Below are 8,242 nucleotides of genomic sequence, written 5' to 3'. Positions count from 1 at the left end.
AGAGGCCTCTGATTTATTTTCTGTCTGCACTGAAGGGTGGTTTCATTCTTTCATTTATATTTTTGTGGTGATGAGCCACAGAACATAAGTGGATGAGGTTATTTTATATATATGTATATAAGGAAAAGAAAAACTGGGAAAGAAATCAAACTCCCTTCACTGTTTTTTAATCTGAAAGTGGTGCTTGAATTATTTCACATATTGTTGCAGAGCTCAGAGGTTCTATTATTGTTGATACTGTTTGCATCTGGTGAAGCATCAACAGATATTTCTGGACCTTTTTTCTCTCTTTCCCTTTCCTTCTCTTTCCCCTTCTCTTCCTTCTTTCATCCTTATTCTAATGCAAGTTCTTTATTCACTTTTCTTCTTTTCCCTTTCCTTTTCAGTTCCTCTAGGCTTGTCTTTTTCTCACTACTTCTCTCTGATTCTTTCATCACTTCTCATCTTTCAATGTTTTCTTCTGTCTGTAACTCCTTCTTTGTTTTCTCCATTGCTAACAGGATCTTGATATCTGCTGAAGCCCATGGGTCTTAACCCAAATCAGCTGAAGAAAATCAGACCCAAGAAGAGTTCCTGCAATTTAACAAAATGTGGTGACAGCTTCTGGAAGAAGTGTTGAAATTCACACCTGCACATCCAGCCTGAATGCCCATCAGGTCTAGATAACCAAAATACACTGGAAAGAAATGTAGTAACTTCATTGTCGTACCCCAGAGATCAATGGCACAAAATACCCAGTGAGGGACTGGAGAAGTCTCCCAGCTTGCCTGGTATCTATGAATCCAAATGGAAAAGAGAATGTGGCAAAGACACTCGGTCCTACTGTGAGCAAAGGCTGCCCTCGTACCCAGGGAAGCAACTAATAGTTGGCACAGGACTGAGAGCTTTGGGGAGCTGTGCAGGAGCGATGTCTCCTGTGGGGAAGAAAAAAGCTTAGTGCAGACTCCAAGTTCTTCTCAGTACGGGCAGTGGGAAGGGAACAGCGTAATGTCTGGAATTACCTGTCATTCCTAGCTGGCATCCAGGCTCTTAGCTGTGGTGAGGTTTGTTGCACTGGGGTTTCCATAAAGAGCGTTCATCAATCAGGAATGCAGGTACTTTTTCAAAGAAACTCTGGGCGTCTGCAGAGCTTGATGGATATGCTTATAAATTTGAAAGTGGCAGTTTGGAGGGCAATTTGGAGGGTAGCTGGCAAGACATGAGCCATTGTGGAAAAATGAATTCACAGGCAGGACTTCTTTGAGAATGAATTTGAGAATGAAAGTGATTCCACTAACCTGCTTCATTCGTTTATTTAAATTTATGCTATAAAATGAACAGCAGAGGAAAGCCAAAACTTGCACTGATGATTTTTCTTCTTTGTTCCTTACCTTCTTTTATTTATTGAGCTGCTCTGGATACACCTTTCAAAAGACTTTTTTTTTTTTTTTTTTTGATTCACTGTTTATTATATCTTCATCAGCCTTGAAATGGGAGCTGCAGGCAGCTTGATAAATGGATCAAAAAGCTGCTTCTGCCAGAATCAAACTAACAAACCCCCTCAATATCCATAACCCCTTTTGTTTTAACATTTCTAAAACAAGCATGATTTCCCTCAGAGCAACACTGAAGAGTGATGCCCCAGTATCCGTAAGTGTTTCAGCAAAGGGATTTCTTTATTCAGTTATGTCCAGGGCAGAAGTTTGTCACTGGGTCACGAACAGGACTCAGCCTGCAGCACGGGAGAGCAAGGGTAGCTGGGGTATGGTAGAGAGAGTCCTTGGAAGGCTGAACAAATCCTGACTCTAAAATGTGCTGGGCAGGTTGATGGAGTAAATGAGCCAACATGTACGAAATTGGGTCTTGCTCACAGAAACTAACAGCTGTCTTTCTTCCATACAGCTGGGGTTTTTTTGCCTAGATGCTTTCTAAACTCTCCCTTTTCTTCCAATCCGTCTTTAAATATGGACAGCTAAATATAGCCCAGGTTCAAACCTTTTGTCTTCAGCACACTTACTGAGTTCCACAGTTGGTGCAGCCTGGCAGTAAACCAGGGCTTTAGCTACTGTGATTTATTGATAGAGGTAAGTGGTTCAGCCCCATCTGTGATAGTACAAAATGTTCAGAAGAAAATAAATACCCCATAAGAAAGTGGTAATGGACCATCAGATGCAGAGCTCCCAAACAGCCAGGTGAAGACATCACATTTCCTGCTGTAGCAGATAGCACAGGTGTTGCAGCAAAGTGGGGGGTGGCGGGGCAGGCATGGGAGGTGGGGGACAAGTTTGGACAACCCAACACCCCCCCCCCCCCAACAAAACAAAACCTAAAACAAATAAAAAAGGCATGAAGTTGTATGACTTGTGAGAGGGAGTAGCAAAGCTCTAGTGGTGGATCCCGAGGGCAAAATGACAGAGGTTTGTGTTCCTGTCCTCATTAACCTTGTTTCACCTCTGCATGCAAAACTGGTTAATATGCAAAGCAGAAGATGTGAATCTTGGCCTGAGCTCATTGGTATGTAATTTGCCAGTATGGGTCATGCTGAGAACAGTGCATCCTGCTCTCCTAACACCGTTTCCAGAATGCAGCAAGTTGGCAGCACCCAAGGGCTGCCGCAAGGATGCCTGATGGGCTCTGCCAAAGCCAACAGTCTTCTCGCCGCTGTTCCTACCCACTGCTTGCCTGGTTTCCAACCATCTGTGTCATCAGTGGGCTGCCAGGGTCCTGGGCTGGTTACAGTCACATCTTCCAAGTAATGATTCCAGTGCCATGGTCATGCTGTGGGTTTGTTTCTGAATTATGGAGAGCCAGTATTACTGAATTATTACAGTGAACTGCTCCTGTCTGGGGTTTTTTTTTCTCCCATCTTTTCCAGTCTGTCTTAAGAACTGTCTGCCTTCAGAAAGAATTTTGCTGTTCCTTGGGGCAGGAGGTGAATATGAGTGGAGAAGGATGGAAAGCTGGAGGCTGCCTTTCTCTTGCTGGAAACACACAGCATGCACAAAGCCATGCAGGCAGGAATACTAATTGGAATAAGAGGTAAGAGATCAGAAGGTACCTTGACCCTTGTGGCTCGCTGGTTGTTTAGAACGCATAATTGGAGTTTGTTTAACACCAAAGGATAACTGATCATTCACAGGAAAGAAGCCAGCGGAGGGGATCAATTTTTCTATTGCTGTGCTAGAAAAATAGCAGAAAAGGGATGGTTCTTTACCTTTTACAGCAAAGCAGAAGAAATATATGCTTAAGACTGATGGTAGAAAGAGCTGACAGAGGGTTTGTTGGGTGCTGGCTGTCATTTCAGTCTTGAGCTTCAGTGAATGCCTGTGGATGATGCATATCCTGCACTTCAGCTGTGGCCCGGCTGGAGGCAGGGCAGAGGACAGCTCTACAATCCTTGAACTAGAAAGAAAAATTAAGTCACCTTGAAGGTGAAATAAGGAATATCCAGGCCACAGACTGATGTGTGGAATAGTAATCTGGGGAGATCACAACTAAGCACTTCAATCTCCATTTTCTGTGTAGGCCATACTGATGCATACTTTGTATAGACATAAGAGTTACCAAGAGCTGACTTCACTTGATAGAGCCAGAGCTTGGTTTGCACTTCACCTGTGGGATCCTGTAGTAAAAGCACAGATTCTTTTTTGGGGGGGAACAAATTTGTTTTATCAAAATGCTTAGCTGAAGGCTTTTGTTTCCCATCAAATACCTGTTGAGCCTTGCTTGAAGGGTCTCACAGAAGTGGTAGAAGAAGTGACTCTTCGGATGGGATTCAGTGTAGAAAGTCTTAATTATAGGCTTTGGCAGGGAACATGGCTCTGAATTAGGTATATCTGGACTTGTGTTGGTTGTGCATCAATATTCTGATCTCTCATCCAGAGGGTGCAATCTGTATACAATTATAATGCCACTCCCCTGTAAAACAAAACTAAAAGGCTGAGAATTGCCCTGAAACAAGAGTATTTTTCAGGTCAGCTTGGACGAGCAGGCCAAGCCTGACTTGCCAGCTGTGTGATGCCACCGCACATGTCTGCTCTGACCTAAGGACCATTCTGGGTTTCTGTGAGCCTGCGCTGTGCTGACTGAACAGCACACATATCTCTCTTGCTGAGATTATCCAGCGACAGCCCTCTGGACACTTTTGAGCAGGGAAAAAAAGAAAGGAAAACAAGAAGAATCTCTGAATCATGAATCAACACCGAGGGAGCTGGAGCAGGTTGTCTCTTGGGGCATGGCGTGCACCCCACAGGCGTGCTTGTAGTCCAAGGCTGCTGGAAGTCACAGGGCACCCCATTGCCTCCTCCCCACGCAGGTTTGCGTGGCACAAGGCTGACCTCCAGTGGGCACTGACTAGTGTCGTTGGCCTGTAAATCTGCAGAAGATGAGTACAAACGCTCTTTAAAGGCCACATACTCAGATTTCAGGGTAGATATTTGCTCCTTGCCCCCTTCAGGCCCTTCTGGCCTATAAACCAAACCTTAGGAGCAGCCTCCTACTGAGCTGGTAAATGCAATGTGGTTGCACTGAGACAGACCATTCTGAATATGTCCTCACGAAGCAGGGAGGAAATCCTAACTGTGGCCTCTGTCCCTACAGAGCCAAGTGGTGAGCAAGAAAGGGGCAGCAAGGAAAGGGAAGAGCCTGAAGCTTTTGGGGCAGAATGAGTTTCATTCTGAATGAGGCTGTATCCCTCACAAAGTCCAGGACTAAGGACAGGGACCTGACTGCAGTGCCATCTCCTCACAGCTGTGTAGTTTTATCTCATTCCCCCTAACTTCATGGGTCAGCCACCGGAGTCCCAAGAAGGCTCGTCCTCCAGCTGCACTGCTACCAGGGTTCCAGTTAGTTACCTCCAAGTATACACGCATGACTTGCAACTCTGCCTTTGTAGGGTGAGGGGGGAAACACATCCCAATTCAATCTGTGGTTCCACATTGCAGGGCAGCAAACAGCTGGAAGGAAGTGCACATCTGAATGAGGAGGAACCATCTCTACAAACAGTCACCCAGGCTTTCCTTCCTTCCCAGAAACCACGGGTGTCTTCTGCTAAAGGTAGGGATACAGGTCTCTGATTCCTCTCATAACTGCCACAAACCCACCCCTGCCTTTTATATTGCTGGTGGGAGTTTAGTTCCCCCTCCCCTATGTCTTTATAGGTGGCTTCATATGCCCTCAATAGAATTCTGTCGGTGGCTGACCTCTCCCCAGTGTGTGAATACAGATCTCTCCTCGTTCTCCTCAGAGCAGCATCCTGCTTCTACCGGTGAGGAATCACTGACACCATGACAAAACCTGACGGACTTAGGAAGAGCTGTCCTGGCTGGGTAATAGCTACCTGACCTCCAGCAGAAGGTGCAACCTTACCTACTAGAAGGTGAGAAACCCATCAGGTGCTAGAGATAGATCCTCCTGATTTCCAAAGCAAACCTGTTATCACAGGCTAAAGAGAGGATGAAGTATGAGGGATGATCTAGTCCAGTTAGTGCATTTTTATCTCAGAGGGGATTTTCAAGAGACAGCTATCATCAGTGTATGGCTTTGGGGCAACCAGAGCTACATTAACCAAAAGACATCTTTGGCCTACCAAATGTGTAACTAACAGGAGGTTATCCTGGACTGAGTACCTCCAGTGTTGAGACTCACTATGTCTCAGGTTTAGCTCAGGTTTGCACCCAGGGCAGTTTCCACCAGGCATAGACTTTGAACCTGGGCACTTTCCACCTATCTGAATACGGCAAGAGGAGGTGGAAAGATTGCAGTGCCCTTGGCATCTTCTCAGCACTCACCTGGCAATTTCTACAGACATCCATTGCGGACCTCAATGGTTGTGATGAACTTGGAGAGGCTGCAAAATGGATAGACAAAATGCCCCACTTAAAAGCAGCTCAAAGGAAAGGCAGGAGCTGTGAGCAGCCGGGAGAGGGGTCTGGAGGGAGCAGGACAGACAGAGCCGAGCTGCCTTTCCCAAAGCCTGCTTAGCATAGGCCAGGGCCCCCATTTGCTATTGACTGGAGGGATGTTTTACAAGTGCCCCTTCTGGCTTAGAGAGATATGAAATCTGTCTGTAATTAAGTTAATTTGGAGTTGAACATGGGCAAAGATAATGAGCTGGAAATAACAAAAGAAGATTAAGAAAGAGAGGAAGGTGTTGCTAAGAAACAGATCTATTGCCCCAAATCCTCCCCCCTGCCCAATCAAATAAAAGGTTTTTAGGAGCTGGATGGTTGAGTGATGGGGCAGACAGAGTACAGGCGTGATGATTGCTATATAAAGGCTCAAAATAATGAAGGAGATAAGAAGAGAGGTATGACTTGGAGAACTGAGGAAGGCAAAAAGGAGGAGAAAAATTATTTCTTATGCAGGTGACAGTTGTGGCCAGTACAGTTTAGTGGCAGAGCAGTGGCTTTGGGATCAGCAGAGGGTGCCTGCTGCCTGACTTGCCTGCTGGTCTCAGGGAACCCTTCCAGTGCCCTGAGCCTCTACTGGGAAGTGCTCTGAGACGTGTAAATAAGGCCACCATGTCTTGCTTATCAAAGATGAGCAAACAGCCCCTCTTGAAGGACAAGGCTTTTATTTTCTTCAGCATTTGACCCTGGTGAGTGTTCCCACTGGAGTCAAGCATCAGGGTGAAGACTTAAGACTGTTTCTCCTTGGCTTTTAGAAATGCTATAAAATACAGCCTGTTCAAGCCAAAAGGAGGATGGAAAAGAGGTCTGCCGAAGGGAGCAGAATACTTAACAGTCTGCACAGCATAAGTAAATAGACAAGTTATGATCAATGAGTTTGTTTGAATTTGACAGAGCTTTCCTGCAAACATGGGGGAGGGAAGGGGGGCAAAACATTCCCTGCCAGTGTGAGCTGTAATAAAGAACCTGCTGTTTTCTGATTCTCACTCTCTGTGAAAATTGAAAAGGTTAGCCAGGTAATTGAAATCGGGACTGGAATACCAATACGTGTGAAAGCCTTACAGCTGGCAAATAAAGTTGCAGGGAAAAAGACTCAATCCTCAGTGGAATTGCTTAGCAGCAGAAAGACAGGATAGATGGTGGGGAGAGGATTCTTCAATATACCTGTTCCTCATGGGAGGGGAGATAGGGGAAGGAATGAGACCTGAAGCAACCCGACTGAGGCTAACACTTGTATGAGTGCTCTTTGCTGTTAATACAAGACACACTGTAAAAAAGTGTAGTGTGCTAAGGCTGAATCATGGCAGTCATTTCTGCCTCTTGGAGTAATGTACTAGGTTTACTGGGAATTGTTAGGCTGCCACGTCAGACCCAGCTAAGGGACTGTTTCTTGTTATATGTGCAGAGAGAGAACTTCACACAACAGCCCCTTGTGTTGGGGCTGAAATATGTAAGCAAACTAGATGCAACTGGACCATTGTCAACTGCCTGTTCATCTTGGTTGTATGCAGGAACACAAACTGATTTGCATTATTTTAAGCTAAGGCCAGGGAGGTAGAAGGTTACTGCTGAGCAGCTGAGGAATGGTTCCTTGTTACACTACTTTGTGCTCTACGTGTCCAAGTCACAGTGGAGGGTCCTGCCATTGCTACTGCAATGTAAATTTGTATGTGTTTCTGTTTCTGTGGTCTGTTTTTCTGCATGATCAGGTAACTTGAGCTGGGAAGAAACAGTGGTGCAGGTCTTGGGGGAGCTGAGGTTTGTGGTATTAGTAGAGTTCATTCACATTCAAAGCCCCCTCCACATGTAATATTTCCTTAGCACCAACCCAACCAACGGAAACTCCAGTCTGTATATGGTTAAATAAACAATAAATATACCTCCAAGTCCCTGTGTTAGTGTTTTATTTCCTTCCTCATGTAAAGGCTGGGGAGTTCTTCTATTTCCCGAAACCGTGACTCTTGCAGTTTTTTGCTGCAGTTGCTCAGTCCTGCCCAACCCACCTGCACTGCAGTCAACAGCAGCATGAAAAAAACTTCTCTTTGGAGCTCTTCCATTGAGTTCAGGCAGCTATTCAGCACATTCTGTGGCAGGATAGGTACCTTTCCTGCCCTCACCAGCTCCTACAGAAGGGAAGGAAAACTGCAAGCTTGCAACCAAATGCTGCAAACCCTACAAATGGTAAAGCTTTGTTTGAATTTCCCACCTTGTGAGAGCATGGGCCAGGTGTCCCAGAGGCACCACCCCCAGATCAATGAGCAAAATGGTAAGTGAACCCCTGAAGATGCTGTTCTCCCAGTTTTAGGGTGAATTAATTGTTAGCCATTTGTTTTGCTCATTTGGAGCATGATTTT

At 45.5% G+C, this 8,242-nt stretch overlaps 1 long non-coding RNA gene across 2 annotated transcripts; it reads left to right on the top strand.

The window, feature by feature from the left end:
* The first annotated feature begins 504 nt into the window (after positions 1-504).
* Positions 505-7,774, top strand: LOC114016254 (uncharacterized). 2 transcript variants are annotated; one of them, XR_003560616.2, is made up of 4 exons: positions 505-656; positions 2,855-3,018; positions 4,923-5,034; positions 5,225-7,774. It is a non-coding gene; the product is annotated as an uncharacterized LOC114016254 (long non-coding RNA). The 2 variants fall into 2 exon arrangements; XR_003560615.2 differs by having other exon boundaries at positions 505-3,018.
* The last annotated feature ends 468 nt before the right edge of the window (positions 7,775-8,242 follow it).

Source organism: Falco cherrug, chromosome 8 (assembly GCF_023634085.1).
Source record: "Falco cherrug isolate bFalChe1 chromosome 8, bFalChe1.pri, whole genome shotgun sequence".
Taxonomy (NCBI): domain Eukaryota; kingdom Metazoa; phylum Chordata; class Aves; order Falconiformes; family Falconidae; genus Falco; species Falco cherrug.
This window is presented reverse-complemented; position numbering and strand designations above follow the sequence as displayed.